Source organism: Pongo pygmaeus, chromosome 1 (assembly GCF_028885625.2).
Source record: "Pongo pygmaeus isolate AG05252 chromosome 1, NHGRI_mPonPyg2-v2.0_pri, whole genome shotgun sequence".
Lineage (NCBI taxonomy): Eukaryota > Metazoa > Chordata > Mammalia > Primates > Hominidae > Pongo > Pongo pygmaeus.
Window position 1 is genome coordinate 170,183,213 of NC_072373.2, and position 20,972 is coordinate 170,204,184.

The 20,972-nt window shown below is 38.2% G+C and overlaps 1 protein-coding gene across 1 annotated transcript in view; it reads left to right on the forward strand.

The window, feature by feature from the left end:
* The first annotated feature begins 1,996 nt into the window (after window positions 1-1,996).
* Window positions 1,997-20,972, forward strand: part of C1H1orf87 (chromosome 1 C1orf87 homolog) — a 144,503-nt gene continuing 125,527 nt past the window's right edge. The window contains exon 1 of the transcript XR_010124422.1: window positions 1,997-2,325. The gene's annotated coding sequence lies outside the window, so the exon portion shown is untranslated. The remainder of the gene's footprint in view (window positions 2,326-20,972) is intronic.

Consider the following 20,972-nt stretch of genomic DNA (forward strand, 5'->3'; position numbering starts at 1 on the left):
CTAGAACTTGGAATATGTCTCTGAAAATTAGGAATACTTAGTAGACATATGTCTGGCTCTTTCTCAAAAATCTAGAGAATGTACCATTGCTGCTGCATCAGGATTGGCCTGCATTCCCAGAATTGTTCAGGCAAAAAATATGAAAATATTTCCCATGGAATGTGAGAGAAAGTCCATGGACAGATAGTGTTAGGTTCTGTATAATAGGACTTCCTATTGCACAGAGAAGCAAAGGTCTGCACCACTCAGAAGCCACAATAGACACCCTGATTCCTAGGGACTGAGGCCTGATCAAGAAATCCCTAGCAACAGGGGAACAGGGACTCTCAGCATAACCCATGGTTTTCCCACTGCAAGTAGACATACTCAAATCTGGGACAAGGAGGGAGACTTAACTTTCATCTTAAATCTGCAGTGCTTTTGATCGGAAGGGTCACGGTTCATCTAAAGTTTCTTGAGAACAGAAGAATATCCCTCAGTGAATAAAGTTTTAAAAAATAAAGATGCTCTCTGATTCCATTCAATAACTCCCTTTTCCAAAAAAAAGGGTGATAGTTATAGACATTAAATATTTCAAATAATCTTTACAAAAATATTAACACTTATTTTCTCATGTAATTCTTAGTGATTTTTATTTTCTTCATCATGCTGCTTTTTCTTGTTAGATTTTTTATGACTAAACATGCAGCATTTTTATCACAGGAATAAAAGGAGTTCTTTCCACTCTAAACTATAAATCAGAGAATCGAACAAAAAGATTGCATAATATTTCCCAGATTTAAAAATTCTAGGATACTAGTAAGCAACCAGTGTTTGTCCGTAATATTTTCTGCCCTTGGGAGTTCACCTACTTGAGTCTGAGAAGTCCATTGGCAGCTAGCAGAAAGGTGACATGAAATCCCAAAGCTAGAACTTTACCAGAAAATAAGTCCAGAAGGAGCCTGACTTGGGAGGCCACTTTCTCTAAGTACTTTGGCAACAAGCCCTGTGGCCAACAGAAGGAAGATGCAGGCTCTAAAGTGTTTGGCCAGCACTATCCCTTGCCTGATCTACATTGCTGAATCACCACCTCAGCCATCTGCTTCACCTTCTTTTCTGAAGAGCAGTTTCTGATTATTGTTGTAGCTTATATTAATTTTCTTTTCTTGAACTTTTTTGTGCTATCATGCTTATTATTTCATTGAGCTATTATGCTATGCTAGTTGATTTTTATATACACTTTTTACTTCTTTTAATAACCCTCCCCATATTCACGATCAGAAAATTGTAGTTCAGTGAAATGTAGTTTTTTGCTCATTGTCCAACAATTAGAAGAGTGGATAAACTGGGATTTGCAAACATCCAAAGCCTGCGTTTCTTACCATCCCCGTTCTGGTGCATAAACAGGTGGAGCTGGTGCTCTAGAACATGTGAATCAATGAGGCATTGCTGTCCAGTCTCTAAATAGTTAATATTCTTGCCTGCTCCTGTTCCAGCTTCTTGGAAGAAGGTGTTGGATCTTTGTGCTATAACATCTATCATGACATTAACTTCAAAGCATTCGACCTGGGCGTTTGATCTACTGGCCTGCTTTTCTGACACATGCTGGAAAATAAAAGTAGGAAACCAGGAATGGTTCAGTCATACTTGTTAAACATTTACAGTGCCAGTCAAGAAAGATGTTGACCTTAAAATTAAGAATTAGAAGCACACATTCCGTAAAAGAAATCAGTTCAATAAGAACAAAACCAGCGAGGCTGGGGAGAGGCTTCTGGGCGCCCACAGGAGACGTGAAGCATAAGCAGCCACTAAATGATATAGTTCCTCTGGCTTTCACTATTTATGGTGCAGCGCCAGGGTGGTACAGTTTTGTCCTGCACACATGTTTTTAATGAGAGAAGGGAGGAAACCATGCCATTTTTGTAGTTTCAAAGGCATGAGAAATAGGAAGTGGTTTCAGGAGGGGCAGAAAAAGTGGGCAGTCTACTGTTGCTGCCTCCTCAGTGTGTGACGCGACATTTAAGACACCAGGCCTATAATCCCAACACATTGGGAAGCCGAGGCAGGAGGGTCACTTGCGGCCAGGAGTTCAAGACCAGCCTGGATAACATAGAGAGATCCTGTCTCTACCAAAAAATTTTTCAAAAAATTACCTGAGGCGGGAGGGTCAATTGCACCAAGGAGTTTGAGGCTGCAGTGAGCTCACTATGATCACGCCACTTCACTCCAGCTTGGGAGACAGAGTGAGACACTGTATCAAAAAAAGAAAAAAAAAGAAGAAGATAAAGAAGAGAAAAAGAAGAAAAAGAAGAAGAAGGAGAAGGAGAAGAAGGAAAAAGTATTCAGGTAAACAGAAGAATTCAAGTTGTTAGAGACAGGTCTGCCTTTGAGGTCAGGTATTTAATATATTTGTATTGTGATAAAATATACATAACATAACTAGTTTTCATAATTTTGTTTAAATATATGTCCCTACTACTGGAATGTCAGCTCTTTATGAACAGAAGACCTCACCTATTTAATTCACTGAGTTGTTCTCAGCACTAATGACACTGCCTGTCAAATAGTAACTATTTAATAAATACCTACTAATTGTAATATTGAACAAAATGGGCTTTTGAGATGTTATCAGACCAGATTTCTTGCTGGGATCTATTTAAACTTGGAGAATTAAATATGGTGTAGCTTAAATACTGACTTCAGTAGATTGCTAAAGGCTGTCCCTGGTATTGTAATGAGCATGGTTCTGATTGGTGTAGCCAGAGCCAGAGCACACAGAGCCTTTTAAGCCAGATCCCCTGTTCATAGAAGGTCCTTTCCCCAGGTATTCATCTGGCTCACTGCCTCTTCTCCTTCCAGTCTTTGCTTCCATGGCCCTTCCTTTACGAGACATGCATTAACAATCCTATTTAAAATGGGAGATGATTCTCTTTCTTTAAATTTCTTGCCCTTCTTTTTAACTTGTTTTTCTTTTTTGCACTTATCACGATCTGACTATCTTGTCTATTTCCTGCCTCTCCTTACTAAAATGTAGTCTAAGAGGGCAGAAATTTTGTATCTTCTTTGTTCACTGTTGTAATTCAGTACCTTGAACAATTACTGTGCATACCAAGGGTTCAATTAATACTTCGTAGATGAATGAATAAATAAATGACTGAAAAGACTTTTTTCTTAGGGGCAATGGAGAAATGTGAATCTTTGAAAGTTTTTTTGTTGTTGCTTTTTTTTTTTTTTTTGCAGAGGAGTAATCAGATCTGCCATGTTTTATCTCTGACGATTATAAGAATTTTGTAATTCCAAATTTCAGACCACTGCCCTCTCCCACTAACTTGTTTTCCTACAGTGTAGGTGTGCACTAGAACCAAATGTTTTTTTTTCCCATCCAACTGTCCATAAAGGAAATATACAAACATCTTTTGAGCTTATTTTTTAAGGATTCACTTGAGTAAATACAGAAATCCAGACAGAGTTTAACAAATGAAAAATAGCTATCAATTTAAAAGGTACTGCAAGCTAGGCACACATACTACCACAAATAATAGTTCCCTTCTAATTCTTGGTTACAACAGGCCAGGATCTATGCAAAGTACTTCACATACTTTATTCTCACAAAAAGAGAATGATCTAGGAACTATTATTATGTCCATTTTATAGCTAAGGAAACTGAAGCACATATGAATTGGATGGTAGCCTTGGGACTCAACAATTCTAAACCATGATTCTAGACATCTTACCTATGTTTATCTCATTTCATCCTATTACCCATTGAGAAATAGACACTCTTGTTCAACAGGAAGCTAAGGGCTTACTGAAGGTCAGTTAACCAATTACAAAGATATAGTTAATGCCAGATTTTTCTAATGTAAAAATCCTTTCTCTTTTAAGTATACTGCAATTCCTCCTCCAACAAACTGTTAGAGGAAACAAAATACATGAGAAATGTTATTATAGGTATTAGTCTCAATTGTCTCTGTTCTATAAGAAAATGTGAATTATCTCTCATTCACTAAGCATCCCCATCATGCCTTTGGAATCAAGCCTACCAAAACTCCACTTTGGAAAGCATAGTAGGCAAAGTCTCTCAGCCTTTAATCAACACTAAAGGCAGGTTGGCACCCCTGCCAGTCTGTAGATTTGTCAATTACATCTAGAGCAGAATGTGTGGGACTCTATGACTCATGGCTTTCGCCACTAAGTCTTACCAGTGATCCTGGACCTCTTGGGATCTATTCTGGTTCCAAACCATCAGAAGCATGGTGTACTTCCTTAACTTGTACCCAGATGCTTCTCCCCCGAGCTCCATCCTGCTCCCCTTCCAAAGACGTCTATGGTTCTAATTCCTGCAAGTCATAGTATCTATTATGGACTATTTCTATCTTTTCTGAGTGACTTGCCATGCTCAGTCTTATTAGAGAATAGGAAATAACATCTATTTTATGTCAGGTGTCATATAAGCTGTATATCACTTAACTGTGGCAACAATCTTAGGAGTCAGGTAGGTATTATTTTATCCCTTTTATAGATGATGAAATAAATATTCAGAGAAGTTAATCCCAAAGTCACCTAGCAAGTAAGAAATGATGTTCAGAATGAACCCATGTTGGACTGTAAATGTGCAGTTAAAACCATTTCCGCCCTTGGATATTTCATTCATTTTCTATTGCTGAAAACAAACAAACAAACCTCAAACTTAGCAGCTTAATACAGTACCCATTTTTTAATCTCTCAACTTTGTAGGGCTGAAGTCTGGTACTGAGGGTTCCCTGCTTAGGCTGAAATTAAGGTGTCAGCTGCCTGTGTTCTCACCTAGGGCTCAGGGACTTCTTCCAAACTAATTCCCATTATTAGCAGAAGTCAGTTCCTCATGTTTGTAGGACTGAGTCCTGTTTCCTTGCTGGCTGTCAGCTGGGGTTGCTCAGCTTCTAGAAATTATTCACATTCTTTGCCACATGGCCCCCTCTAGCTTTAAGCTGGTAACAATGCATCGAATCTTTTTCATACTTTTCTAATCTTCTAACTTCTCCTTCTAATAGAAGCCAGAAAAAAAATTATTTGCTTTTAAAGGGTTCATGTGATTACATTGGAGCCACCCACGTAATCTCCCTTTTGTCATATAATACATCATAATTACAGGAGTGATATCTCATCATATCCACAGGTTCCATCAACACTCAGTGGGAAGGGTAGATCAGGATGCAGCTCATTGGAAATCATTCTTAGAATTGTGCCTTTCACAGATGTTCTAAACCTGAAACTGAAGCCTGGTATTTCACTGGCAGCCACATGGCCTCAAAGCAGGCATCAATATCCTAGTAGCTTTCCTACAATCCACAAGGTTCCTAAAACAGCCAAGAGTAGATTTCTATCTTTTATTGTTTCTATCTTTTCCAGTTTCATGAGGTGCGTTCATTCTCTCCACGAGTTGGCTGGGCTAGACAGGGCATGATGCCAGTAACAAATATTATCTAATACATATGATGATGAGAAAGTGGTGGAAGAGAAATAAAAGTTAAAAGATACATTCCTTACCACACTTCCTCCTATAATTTTTGTAGACTTGTTGAGTGTCATGTAAACTTCAGACTGCCAGAATGAAAGCTCCACATTGGTGCCCACAAAATGAAACTTAAAATGAAATGGCTACCAACAACTGGTGCTAATTGTGATTCAAAACTAAGGATAAAGAGGTCTCTTCAACTGAAACAAAGGGCACTGCTATCTACAGAGCTGCTGGCCTCTGCTGTCCCCTGCCCACCACTGCACACAACTTGAGGCGACACATCGGCCTCAGATTTTAATAAGCGTCCCTGCAGGAGCACACAGAAAGTGGGCATTCTAACTTGAAAGAACAGAAGGATTCCATAACACTCCAAAGTGGAAGGGCACATCCTGGTGGAATACTTTAGCCAGTAGGAACTTTCTGTCTACCTCAGGATTTCTTGTCATCTGTCAAATATCCAACAATTAAATGGAAATTTACAGCTGCTAGTTTTCTAAATAGCTCTCCTCTGTATCCTTTTCTGAGACCCTGAAAACTTCCAAAGTATCTTGTTCTCAACTGTTTAAGAGACTGTGAATCTTTTCAGCTTATCCTGTATTGCCATCATTTTTCTTATCACCTCTGCAAATCTATTGTTACCTTCCTGGGTGTGGAAACTGTGCCTAATTGTATATTTTTATATAACTCAATGCCTGGTAGATAATAATAGATTAACAAAATATTTAGTAACCCACCACTAGTCAAATCAGTGTGTTCTGTGTCATTTTTCCTGTTGTGCTGTTTTATTTCTAAATATCCTTTAAGACCAAAGTAACTCCTAAGCGAATTAACGCAGGAACAGAAAACCAAATACCACGCATTCTTATTTATCAGTGGGAGCTAAACATCTGGTACTCATGGACATAAAGATGGCAACAATAGGCATTAAGGACTACTAGAGAGGGAAGGGAGGGAGGGGTACAAGGGTTGAAAAACTAACTGTTGGGTTCTATGTCCAGTATCCGGGTGATGGGATCATACATATCTCAAACCTCAGCATCACACAATATACCCAGGTTACAAACCTGCACACATACCCATGAACTTAAAATAAAAATTGATAAAGAAAAAAAAAGATTTGTTTTATAACCAAGAGAAAAATACCAAGGTTACATAGTTATGAGTTAATGGGTTATATTTAGGTACTGATTATTAGGGTGCACTAACCAGAGATTTAGCTTCTGTCTCTCCTTGCAGCCACAGTGTGACCTTGTGAAGTGCACCTGAGATGGATTCACAAAGATCTAGTGAAAGAAACAAAATCACAGGGATGAATTGACAAAGTTCAAACAGAGACTGATAAATCCGGAGAAATAATGAGCTCCAAAGAAGGGTTCAGTATGGGTACCACCAACCTCTTGCACTACTCAGATCTATTTGTCCTTCTTATTAATATGAAGCTCCATGTATACATAATAATTCCATATTTTAAAATAAAGGCGTTCTCACTCTTTCTCTTGGAGGAGAGGTGGAAGTCCAATAATGCACACTCAATGTGGTGGCCAGTTGTGATCTCCTGGAAGACTAAAGCAAGGGAGTTTGTAGAACAAGCTACAATACCACACTACAGTATAGTTTGTCTAGAGGGCACAGCTGATATTTCTCCACTGCTATCTCCGCTATCCATTCTAGTTTCCCCTCATCCTTGTCTAGCATGTTAACTGGTCTGAGCTGCTTGCCTGGTGAGGTGACCTCGACCTTAATCCCAAAGGCCTGAGTGCTTAGTTGCTATACTCTTTTTCAAGTATGTTTGCTGAAGTTGCTCATAGATAGTCATTACCAGACATGCAAGTATGAAGAGACACCCCAATGATTTCCACGGATTCCAGATTGGCCTGCATAGTATGGTGGTCACCTTTTCTCCTCATAGTGACAGAGTAAGTTACCACAGCCACTATAGTAATGCTCTCCCTGGCCTATTGCTCTACCAATACACAACAAGCTAAAAGTGATTAGATGGTAGTCACAGCACCCAGTTTAGTAGAACTTACTGTATTCCTGGAAATGAGTTTGCCCTCATCACAGAACTAGGATCTGAATCCTAGCAGAACCGAAGATGAAGGAAATGAAAACACAGATTCCACAACTAGGTCTCTGAGCATAAATCCAAGCGGTAACTCTCAATTTCATCCCTTGTTTCCCAGAGCCATGGATTCTAACTAAACAAGACAAAGAACTATCAGTTTCAAATATATGCCTTATCCTGAAGGGCAGCATTCCACCCCATAAGCATTGTCCCACAGCCTGTATCTAAACAGATCCCTCAAAGGCCATCCCACCCTTCTATGAGGCTGACTATTTCTAGGTGATAGGGAGTAAGAACACTAAACGCATAATCATGAGCCCATTGTTGGGCCTCCTTTGCTTTAAAGTGGGCCTCTCGATCAGAGGCAATTTTGTGTGAGACCCACATGAATGGATAAGACTTTCTGTGACCTTTCAGATGGTAGTGATGGAAAAGACTTCATAAGAAAGCAGTCAAACCTATATCTGGAGTATGTGTCAATTCCAGGAAAGATACATGGCTTGAATGACTTCCTATTTCAAAGTAAAAAGTATCTCCATGTTGTGATCTGCCACCAGATAGCTGCCTGGTCTTCCTAAGTGATTGTGCCCTGGTATTTGCTGCTACTGGATTTGCATTTAGCAGTGACAATGACTAAAACAGTCTCGGTGAGGGAGAGCTTATGTTGTTAAGTCCATATATAATCTATGTACCTGCCACCATGGCCACTCTATTGCACAAATACCGGTGCCAAGAAAAGAATATGATTGACATCCTCAGCACAGATAATACTGTCCCCTTGCATTGGATATTCTCTGGTGGCATTAAATGTGAGACATAGAGTTTTGTACATTCTGACAATTATACTACCATCCTCTTCTTAATGATACACATTAGACAAATCATAAAATTTCTTTGGTTTAAGGATTTTTTTTCAGATCTAGACTTGTGCTTTTCTTTCAGCATCGACTGACACCTGACTCTATCAACCAAGAGATAATGAGAGGTAGTAAGGCTGAGTCTTGAAATGAAAAGAAAAAAAAAGGAGGGCCCGGATGCAGTGGCTCACGCCTGTAATCCAGCACTTTGAGAGGCCAAAGATGAGGGGATCACGAGGTCAGGAGATCGAGACCATCCTGGCTAACATGGTGAAACCCCATCTCTACTAAAAATCCAAAAAGTAGCCGGGCATGGTGGCGGGTGCCTGTAGTCCCAGCTACTCAGGAGGCTGAGGCAGGAGAATGGCATAAGTAAACCCAGGAGGCAGAGTGAAAGAGCGAGACTCCATCTCAAAAAAAATTAAAAAAAGGATGATCTGATGAAGCACATGCTTCAGGTGAAATTATTACATCGTCTCTAGGGAAACGGAGGCTGCTCTCTTCTGGAGAAAATGAAGGTGCTGATTTTACTGGCCAGAAGTGTCAAGAGAATTTGGGGACTCAAAATTCTCACATTTGCCGATTCAACTCTTACAATCTCAGGTCTCATGGTGCTACTTTTTAGAAGATACCCTGACTTTGGCGTTGGAAACCTCCTGAGATCATGGAGGTATCTGCTTTGTAGCTCAGTCGCTTTTAAAATCAGTTCCTGTGCCTGATTTTCATCACAGTTGTGCCCTATGACTGCTTTTTTAAAGTCATCACAGAATCATTCTAGTTTTCAGATTATTCCTTGAGTTTAAATGAACTCTCCTGTGTCTTTAATTTTTTTAAAGTAGGTCTCTGGTGCTATGAAAAGCAGTCACACCAGTGTACAACCTTTATAAAAAATTTTGTTCTCATACCAAATAAGGACTACAACTTCTTTGTCTTCCAATGTCTTACTCTTAAACTGTACTACCCCAATTTTCTACAAGTAAAAACTTGAATAATTTCAAGGCACAATATCTTACTATCAGCAATGGGTTCTTACTGCTTTTAGACAAGAAGGCAATATAGTTTTAAAATATTGTTTTCTAGACTAATTTCTAGATTTAGCTAAATCTCTATAAAACAGAGGCTGAGACAAGTGATAATACTTTATTTTATTTAATTTTTATGGTTTATACTCAATCAAATGTATTTACTTTTTATTTTTATATATTTATTGGTTATAAGTGCAGATTTCTTAATGCACATATTGCATAGTGGTAAAGTCTGGGCTATTGGTGTATCCATTACCAAAATGGGGAACATTGTATCCAATAGATAATTTTTCAACTTTCACCCTCAACCACCTTCCCACCTTCACACTCTCCAAAGTCTATTATTCCACTCTGCATGACCATGTGTACCTATTGTTTAGCTCCTACTCATAAATGAGAACATGTGGTATTTCACTTTCTGTCTCTGAGTTATTTCACTTAAGATAATGACTTTCATTTCCATCCACGTCACTGCAAAATACATGATTTCATTATTTTTTATGGCTACATAGTAGGCCATGGTATGTATATATACAGACATATATGCACACATGTATATACATATATATAATATACATATGTATATGCATATATATATATATATAAAACCTTTTCTTTATCCAATTCTCCACTACATATATATATAAAACCTTTTCTTTATCCAGTCCCCCACTAATGGACACAGATTGAGTTCATATATTTGCTATTGTTTATAGGTGCTTTGATAAACATGAGCACCGATATCCTTTTGATATAATGATTTATTTCCCTTTGAGTACATACTAAGTAGTCGGATTGCTGGATAAATAGTAGTTCTATTTTTCATTATTTGAGAGATCTCCATACCATTTTCCATAGAGGTTGTAGTAATTTACAGTCCCACCAACAGTGTATAAGGGTTTCCTTTTCTCCCTAATCTCATCAACATCTGTTTTTTGTGTGGTTTTTTTTTTTTTTTACTTTTTAATAATAGCCATTTTGACTGATATAGGAGGGTATCTCATTGTGTTTTTAATTTGCATTTCTCTAATGATTAGTGATGTTGAGCATTTTTCGTATATTTGTTGGTTGCTTGTATGTCTTCTTTTGAAAAATGTCTGTCATGTTCTTTGCCTACTTTTTAATGAGGTTATTTTGTTGTTGTTGTTGTTGTTGAGTTGTTTGAGTTTTTTGTACATTCTGGATATTAGCCCTTTGTCATGTATATGATTTGCGAATACTTTTCCCCATTCTGTAGGTTGTCAATTTACTCAGTTGATGATTTTTTTTGCTGTGCAGAAGCTTTCATTTAATGAAGTCCCATTTGTCTACTTTTGGTTTCACTGGGTTTGCTTTGGAGGACTTGGTCATAAATACCTTCCCTAGGCCAATGTCCAGAAGAGTTTTCCCTAGATTTTCTTGTAGGATTTTTGTAGCTTCCAGGTCTTACATTTAGGTCTTTAATCTATCTTGGTTAGTTTTTGTATATGGTAACGGGTATGGATCCAGTTTTATTCTTCTGCATGAGGTAGTTCAATTTTTCCATCACCACTTATTGAATTGGGTGTCCTTTTCCCAATGTATATTTTTGTTGATTTTGTCAAAAATTGATTATTGGTATGTCCCCTTATTTCTGGGTTCTCTATTCTGTTCCATTTATATATGTGACAATTTTTATAGCAGGACCATGGTGTTTTGGTTACTATAGCCTTGTAGTAAAATTTGAAGTCAGGTAATGTGATGCCTCAAGCATTTTTCTTTTTTATTTGAAGAGATGATACTTTATTTTTAAAAAGCAAGCCTACAGATATGATGATGAGAAAGAAAGGATCAAATAAATTAAAAAAATATGCTGAAGCAATGTAATGCATTAGATCAACCAGCCACCCTTTCTCAACGTGGTAGGCAAACACACAGTAGCTTATAGTCAGATGAGTTTCCTTGGCCTTTGGGACTTCTTTCAAAGATTAATAAAGAAAATCTTCACCTCAGAGAAATCCACAAAAAAAAAACGAGAAGAAAGCTGACTAGCTCCCTTTTATCTTTCATTTGTCATTGCTCTTGGTTTGCCCTATTGCACTAGATGAACTCCTATAATCAATACAACTACAGCATCCTCTTTGTAAATGTATCTAACCTGGAAAGTGACCAAATGTTGAGAAGTCATATACATCAATAAGAAAGCATAATATAAAATAGACAGATATAGCAACTAACTTTTACCTGAAGTATTGTAGATGATTTATAATCTAGGGAAAAGACTGGGGAAGAAAGAAACAATGTCACCAGAAATTCATAGAGAACTCTTGGGAGTTTTCATTTGATTATCACGAAAATATGTTTAGCTATCCATGATTATTTTTAAAATCAAAAAAGAAAAATCATAGGCCAGGCACAGTGGCTCACGCCTGTAATCCCAGCACTTTGGGAGGCTGAGGCAGGCGGATCACGAGGTCAGGAGATCAAGACCATCCTGGCTAACACGGTGAAACCCTGTCTCTACTAAAAATACAAAAAATTAGCCGGGCGTGGTGGCGGGCTCCTGTAGTCCCAGCTACTCGGGAGGCTGAGGCGGGAGAATGGCGTGAACCCAGGAGGCAGAGCTTGCAGTGAGGCGAGATCGTGCCACTGCACTCCAGCCTGGGTGACAGAGCAAGACTCCATCTCAAAAAATAAAAAAGAAAGAAAAATCATAGCATATTTTACAGAATTGTAAAAACAAATGAGTGGCAATGGCATGAAACTCAATTTACAAAAATTTTAAAATATCATTTACTTAAACAGTTTTTAAATTTTGTTTATTCTTTTAAAGCAAAGCAGGCACTTGATATAAGGCTGAGACAAAAGGACAACGTGGGGGCTACCCAATCTTGAGTGGCCTTTGGGCCCATAAGAAGATTGTTATATTTTTACCTAAAACATGGCCAAAAACTCATATAGTTCTATCGTGGATATGTACATCTATGCTATTACTACAATATTATACAAAAGCCAATGCGTAGTATATTCTGTAACAGCATGAACTGTGTGTTTTAGTCATCAATGGATATACTATATCAAACTTGGTAAGCTTTCAATTGCTATTTATTAAATGACACAATTAGTCAATTGATCAATTCAAAAAACCCTGAGACATTTTTCCATATCTTAGGAATTAGGAAAATCTAATTTTTCTTGGTTCACCCCTCTTGAAGTCTTAATTGTACATCCAGTACAAATTATGTTTATTTATTAAATGATGTTTTAATAGGCCTTCCCAATCTTTCTCATAGCTCTTCTTCACTGTAATAAATATAAACATTGAAAATTGTATACATCCATGGCTAAAGAATGAGACTTCTAAATGTTATGAGTTTAAGACATGGGTTGGGCATAGCTGAATTGTATTCAGAGTGTCTTTGAAGGGTCTGTAATATTGTATCATGTCACTGTTCGTAGATTTCCAAGGGAGATTTGTTTTCTTTATAAGTAAAGGGACAAATACCAGATTGCTTTTTTTTTTTGGCTTATTTAACAAATCAATCACACTGGATTCATATTCTACCTAGCATGGGCCAAATTTCCCTATAAACAGCATTTTTTTCTTGCCACCATCCTATATAATATGTTTTAGTTCATGGTTAATAGCCATAGAAAAGTAAACCTGCGCTTTGAAAGCCATCAAGGCTCTCAGTCCAGAGCATAAATCGGAATGATTCTGTACATCATGGGACAGAATTGAAAATGAACAGATAACTGGCATGGGCTCAAAATAATGAAAGCATACTAAGAATTCTTTATCCAGATTCAACATGTTCAATATAAGTCGACTTTGCTACACCAACCAAATGAGTAGATTTTTAGAGTTGATTGCTGGAAGAATGAGTGTCAGGGAAGTCCTTAGAGAACTCCATGGGAATGAAAATGTCTCTCTGGCCAATAAAAACAATAAAGATGTAAAGAGAAACAACATATTAGCCATCAACAAAAGAAATTAAGTGTTTTCATCCTTGGTGATATCAGACAAGAAGCCCATAATATTTGTGCCTCAGGTGGGAAGTAATGCTAAGCAGATAACAGCTAGTGGGGTTGATGGCTTCTTGGTAAGCAAGGTATGACAGGATCACAGCTTGGGTAATCTCAGTGGAACCAGGCCTGGTTAAGTGGGAAGATGGTAGTTAAAATGGGACACAGGTGAATTTTCTTGTTGCATTACCCAAAGCTAAATGCACGCAGTGAAGTCTTGGGAAAGCTGGGAATCTGAACCCAGATGTCCCTTGAGTCTTCCATGCCTGCTCAGGAAAAGGACTAAAGCATCAATTGTTTGAATTAGTTGACTAGCTCTTAATGATTGAAGTTGTCCAGCAATTATCAGAGCCCAAATTACATTCATATATTTCTCATTTAATCTAGAGTTGTAAAGTATGATCTCCTGACTAAACTTCTTAACACAGCTGTAAAGTAAGAGCATTTGCCCTATGATAGCCAGTCTCAGAAGCAAATACTGCTCCTTCCCACATTCCATGAAGGTAAGGACCTGGGGATATCAAAGAGGATTGCCCAGGCTAAACTTTTGTTTTTAGTGTCGGCAGACAGGAATATTTTAGTAGCATTCCTTTCTCCCACATGTTTCCTCCAATTGAATTATTTAACACTGGATTTTTCCCTATTATTACAGAAGTGATCAATATTCTTTCTCCCATGGAATGAGTAGCTTTCAGGGGCCCTCAGGCTGCTGGTCTCTTAGTCTATGTCTCTGAGAGCTAGTATGATGTAACTACAAGGACCACAGGGCAGGAGACAAGGACAAAAGAGTACTAATCTCAGCTCTGCCAATAGCTCATGGTGTGACCTTGAACCAACCACTTTCTTTTTGTAGGTCACAGTTTTCTAATTTGTCAAAGGAAGAGGTTTAATGAAGAATTTGTAAGCTCAACTTACAGTTTAAAGGTCCTTTAATACAAGAGTAATTTGGGGTCTAGATTTCCCTGGTACTTTCAGGTACTTCATTTACTTCAACAAAAATTAGACTTTCTGGTTATTAAGTATAGGTAAAGCCATGGGTGGGAAAAAATTGTTAACTGTTGAAATTTGTGAACTCTTCCAAATTGAATCTGGGTACGTTTGAGAAACGCTGAAAGAACTCATTTGCATATCCAATCTGATATTGGCCTGAGTGACTGGAAACATATCTCTCAGGTGGACAAATCACTTCATTCTCATAAATGGGTTAGCCCCTGTGGCACCTCTTTGGGAATAGCCTTTCTACTTAAGAATATTTTAAGAAGGAAATGGGAGCTATTCAATGCCCTGTGTCTTTCACCCTCTGCCTCCCAGGTCCAATGGACCTTTAGCAAGTGCCCAATCTGAGAGAAAATCAGGGAGTTACTCAGGCATTTTGCCAACAAGAATACATTTTGATTTAGTAATTAGTGCTTCTCAATCTTTTATTGTGCTCACTATGGCTGGTTGAATGTGAATGTTTCATGTATAGTTACCCAGTGGCTTTTCTTCTTCTTTTTGTTCACAGACTCTAATATATAAAACATAGAAAGATATGAAAGGGTCCCTCAGGCAGTTTAACTCTTCATATATTGGTTTAAAAATGTTTCAAATTTGGCAAATGGCCAACTTCTAGAGCCCTTTAGAATAATGCTTGAAGGAGAGAGCTTATGTGATATCATATGCTACAGACTCTCAGCTCATGTCAACAACAGAGTATGTTTTCAATGAATGTTTTCTCTTGCTGTTATTATTATTATTTTCAGGAGAAATATCAATGCCAGAATTGGCATTCTGCTTTATGCAACTGTTTTCCCCAGACCACATTCTTACTGAGTTCTGAAGGTTGAACTTCACACATATGTGTTGGATGCCATTTGTTTCTCCTCCATAGTCACTCTTCACCCTTTTGCACTATGTAGTCGAGAAGCCTGACCTGCACAAACTGTTGGTGGGCTAGCCTGCCTCTAACTTCCAATTCAATTTGGCCAAAAAGGACCACCAGCAGGAAGTTAGAGAGCAATAGCAAGGTGAGGCTGAGTGTTTATTGCTCTTCTGTCTACTGGTAGGATTGAGGGTTGGTTAGTTGCTATCAACCAAAGGTCTCATCCTCCATCAGGTAGTTATCTTACACAACTATCCCTGTCTCCAGTTTTAGTGTGGCATGCATTTCATGCCAGGACTCTGCCAACACACGTTGTCTCTAGACTATTAACTCCATAAGAACAGTACTCTCTGTTCTGTGTTCTTTGTTGCTGAATCCTCAGCACCTAAGACAAGGCCTGGCATATATTAGGCATTTAAGAAATATTTGTTGAGGCCAGGTGTGGTGGCTTACACCTGTAATCCCAATGCTTTGAGAGGCCAAGACAGGAGGATCACTTGAGTTCAGGAGTACAAGACTATCTTGGGCAACATAGCAACTCACCTCCCAAAAAATAAAAAATTGGCTGGATTTGTTGGCACATGGCTATAGTTCTAGCTACTCAGGAGGCTAAGAAAGGAAAATCTCTTGAACCCAGGAGGCTGAGGCTGCAGTAAGCCATGACAGTCTCCCTCCAGTGCAGCCTGGGCAACAGGGCAAGACTTTGTATCCAAAAAAAAATAATAATTATTGAGTGAACAACAACTGTTTTCTAAATATGGTTTAGCACAGGTTTTATGGATCCAAAGGCTTTCAAAATTTTAGGTTTTCTTTTAAAAAAGGAATATACAAATATCTTACTGTTGCAATGCTTAAAAATATATGGCCTTATTTCTAAGGCTCCTCCCTAGACCTAAAATGGGTCCCATGCAAATAAAGTGTCCTAAAACTACAATTCTCTGTCTTCAAACTCCTTTTTGAAATCTTCACTCAAAGTTGCAAGGACTCTCTCAGTTGCCTTCACAGAATTATAATCCAAAAAGCATAGGATTGGAAGTCAGATACACACAGGTGGGAATTATACTCCTTTACTTATTAGCCATGAACTTGGATAGGGAACTTAACCTTCAAGAGCCTTGGTCTACTTCCTCTATAATACAGGAATAAAAAGTCTTCCCTCAGGGCACTGCTGTGAGGATTACTTGAGGTAATTATAGAAAGGGTCCAGTCTTTAATAGGTGCTTGAGATTGTTCAATCTTACCATGGTGAAGGCAAGAAGCCTCCCTTCCAGACTTCCCCAGGCCTGCTTCCTATGATTTCCCTGGTGAGTCCTCTAAAAACCAGCCTAAGAAGCTGCTACTTTAGGATGAGGCCAGGGCCCTGTTCACATCAAGTCCTGGAGCCAGTATTTGCACAATGGAAAGTCCAGCATTTAGCAGTTTGCCTGCTGCCAAACACCCAGCCCTGTTTGCCCGGGATTCCTTTATGTCATCAGCCATAACTCAGCCCAATCTCTGAGGCACCATTCAGATGCCTCAAGCAAATTTTTTGATTGCTTTCTCAGAGGAAAAAGTCTCCCCATATTTCATTTTCTAAGTGATCCTCAAAGACATGCCAGTGGCGTTCTACATAAACATTTTATTATAGAGTTGAGTAAGCCATATTTTAGATCCTGGATTTTTTTAAAATTCTATGTGCTGTTATTAATGTTTCCTCTTCCAGTTACTCAAATATGAATTACACCCAAATCCTTGCTTAAACAATGCAAACTTCATGAAGATAGGAATATTTGCCTTATTCATCATTGTGCTCTCAGAATAGAGCATTGTTGTACCTGACATGTAAGAGACAATAAATATTGCTGAAATAATAAATGAATGATTGAGTACAGCATGCAAAATGTAACATCAGAGAATGATCTGGAGGATATGGGTTTAAGATAAAATAAGAAATCAAATACAGGAAATGTTTTACACCATGTAACTACAAGGGTTAAATATTTGTGAGGCAGTGAGTTCTTTATGACTGAAGGTACTAAAGTAGAAACTGGTGAACATCTGTCAGGAATTCTATAAAGAAACTTCCCGTGTCAAATCAAAGGTTGGAGTTGGTTACCTTTCATTTTAATTTCAACTTTGAGAATAAATTCATAAATTCTTACTGCCTGCTAAGTAGTGGTTTGTAGCAGTTTGGGTACCTAATTGACCTTGGAGCTGAATCCAGTTCCACTGTACCAGATTTGGTACCTTTACCACGTTAGCTTCAGTTTCTGCATCTGTAGAGGGAACATAATACTGACTTTACAGGATTATTGTAGATTAAATGAGATAATAAATATAAGAGACCCCCAGCACCACTCTAAGTATTTATGAACTGTTCAACAAGTATTAAATTTCTTCTCTATCTCCACACCTCAAAATCATGCTCTTGTCAAAAAAGCTAGAATACTTGAGAAATTTTCAAAAATGTAATGCAAGAAAGAGGCTGGTACTGCAGTTTGGAAGACCTGGTCTCTCAGTTTGTCACTAGCCCTAACCACCTTCGTGATTTTCAGCAAGCCACATGCCATCATCAGCCTCTTATTCTTCAGCTATAACATTAAGGCCCTAGATTAAATACTTCCTTAGACCCCCTCAAGCCCTGAGGATACGGTTTTTCTTCAGGAAGCTCAATTCACCTACATTTTAGCACTCCTTAAATACTAAGAGTAATATTAGATAGGAAAACCTGCATGTCCCTATCGGGTTTTCTAACCGCAATAGGCAGGAGCCCAGGATGCGGCTGATTCTGACGTGGTCTCATGAGAATATTATTATGTGGTTTGGTCTTTGTGAAATGCAATAAACCATGTGTAATTCATTAGCCATAATCAACCTGTCTTGCAAGGTAGCCTCTCTGAGGCAGATCTCTTTCACAATAACTTCATTTTTTTTTTCCTAGAATGAGACTGAAGAATTAATACATTGCAACTATTAGGATTATCGTTCAATTTTTCGAAAGAGAATATTCTTACTATAGGCCTGGTATCTCTCCTGCTGCTGCACAATGGGGTTTCCCACCTCCTTCTCTGAGCCCTCCCTCAAAAACCCAGAAAACTCATTCTCTGCTAAACATATACTTCCTTAACCATTGTGGGGAACAGGTCATTATAGCCTGTCCAGAAACCCTACAGTGCATTGTTGTGTCTTTCTGAAATCTGATTAGTTCTTTGAATAAAGAGCCTGATACCTTATCATTATATTCTTCTCCCCCTGGGAATAATTTTCAATACTAATAATATGAATAAGAAAGCATAACATTAAAGCAGGGTGAGCTATTCAGTGGAGATGAAGAGCCAGGGTCAAGAAAAGACTCTTTTGCCTCCAACTGGGAAATTAAACTGGCCTCTCGGTTTTGGTTATGAAGGGAAGAAAAAGATATCACTCAACTGTGAAGGCAAAAGATTTGATTGATAGAGCTGTTATCCTTGGTTAGCTTTATAATGACTTCTCTTGGATGGGTTGATCTTAAGAAAAAAATGATTTTGAAAATATGCCTTTGCCTCCACGTATGTCCATATTTAAGTTACAACTTCTCTCCCTCCACCCCCATAGCACTTTCCCATAGCACTTTCATCATTAATGAGTAGTGTTCGGGTTCCAGATGATTTCAGGCCTCAATCTGTGGGCACACTGACAGATCCTGGTTGCATGAAGCTTTAAAATGTTCTTACCCAGAGATTTCAATGAGAAATACATGTTTCTGCCACTGCAGTCTCTCCCAGGGTCTGCTACACTGACACGTCTTACGGACCCTATACAGACATAAATGACCTCCAGCTCAAAGTATCCCTTTGGATACCACTGGAGCGTCAGTTCAGAAGGCACAGAAATACTGTGAGCCAAAAGAAGACAAAGAGAGGACTATCATCGGGACACCATCCTTCCAAAAAGGTTTTTGGAAAACAACCTCAATCTAGAAATCAGTGTGCTTGAGTATCAGAAGCAAGTACTGACTGAGTACCCACTGTAGTCTGGAGGTGTTTCACATTATTTCAAAACCAAATCGGTATATTAAGACCATCATTAGTGTGACTATTTTATAATGAAGAGAGTGAATCTTAGAAAGGTTGCGTGACTTTCTTAAGGCCACAAAAGTGTTTCAGAGTTGAAATTTGAATTTATATCAGCCGATACAGGTTTCTGTTCTTTTTACCGTATTATAGTGTTTCCCAAATAAGATTAAAATCCTGGATCTGCTACTCAGTAGCTGTGTGGCTTTGGTGAAGTCACCTACTGTCTCTGAGACTTTTCTATAAAATGATGAGGATGGAGCTGAGGACTGCTCTTGTCCATGACGCACCAAAGAGGAAGAGCTCCCTGCCAATCTGGCATGAAAAGAATTGTTACTAATCATAACTAATTGTTACTAAAAGAATTGTCAGAACTAAAGAAAAGTATTCAAATTACTCTTTAACAAAGATCAAAATCACTAATCATTAAGTGAAAAGTACCTTGCACCCAGGAAGATCCAAATTTTCCAATGACCATGGCTGCCCATAGCTTTCAGGATAAAGCTCAGACTTCTTACTTTAACCGGTAAGGCCCTTCATTCCTTACTTTCTTCCTCTCCTCTGCCTTCCTTTTTCCTTAATCCACAGGAGTGTGTCTCCGCAGCACTGCCCCCTACCCAAGCCAGTAATTGCAATTTTCCAGTACACATGCCACTCCCCTTCCTAGAAAACTGTCTCCCTTCATTCATTCAGTTAACTCAAATGTAAATTTAAAAGTCAGCTCCACGGTGTCCTTTTCTGGGAAGCCTACCTTGACTCCAGCTTAATTTAGTTGCCTCTCCTTTGTGTCCTCCCGCATGCCATGGAGACCTTGCTGACAGCAGCACTTCGTGATGGCTGATTGACTTGTTTTGCTTCTTTACCAAATTCAGAGCTCCCTAAGGACAGGGATATGTTTAATTTAACTTGTATCTTCAGCATCTATCACAGTAACTGAAGCACAAAAAAAGACATTGATAAATGATTCTGAATGAGTAAATGATTAAGACGAGAACAATCAGGAAGTGATTTTTTTTAAAAAAAAGGAAACAATTTTTATTCCTGAGAAGCCCAACTTTTTCAGCCACAGTAGAGTTTTCCCTACCTGTATAATTCCATGTATTGCTCCCTGCTGGTCGCTTCTCCCATCTTATAACAAAAAGAATATTATCTGAATCCATTCCATGATTATCTCTGATATGTTAAAGTTATGCTGTCAACTTTCACAAATACTATTAAAAATTACTCTAAAAACTCACTATTGCTTCTTATCAATTCCCACACTAGGAATTTCTTGTAGAGTTTAGCCCTAGGAAAGCTTAATTTCCCATAATAAATTGGTATCCTTTCTCTTACTTGACAATGTAAGCTATATAATTGAGTGTAACTTCATTTTCACTTTAGCTTCTAGGAAATTCAGAGTCAAATTTCTCGTCCAACCATAGCAACTATATAAACCTCCTGATTCGCATGGTTTATATTTTTACTTTATTTTCTGGTCTAATTTAATGCAACCAATATTTATTGAGATCTTATTTTGTGCATAGACTGTTCTGGAGGCTTGGTATAAATCAATTAAACCAAACAGGAATAAAATTCTATCCTTATAGAACATACCCAGTTTGGAGGTATAATTTTTATGTACTTTATACAAATCAATTCCAGAATTAATGCAGTATATATGATCTAAA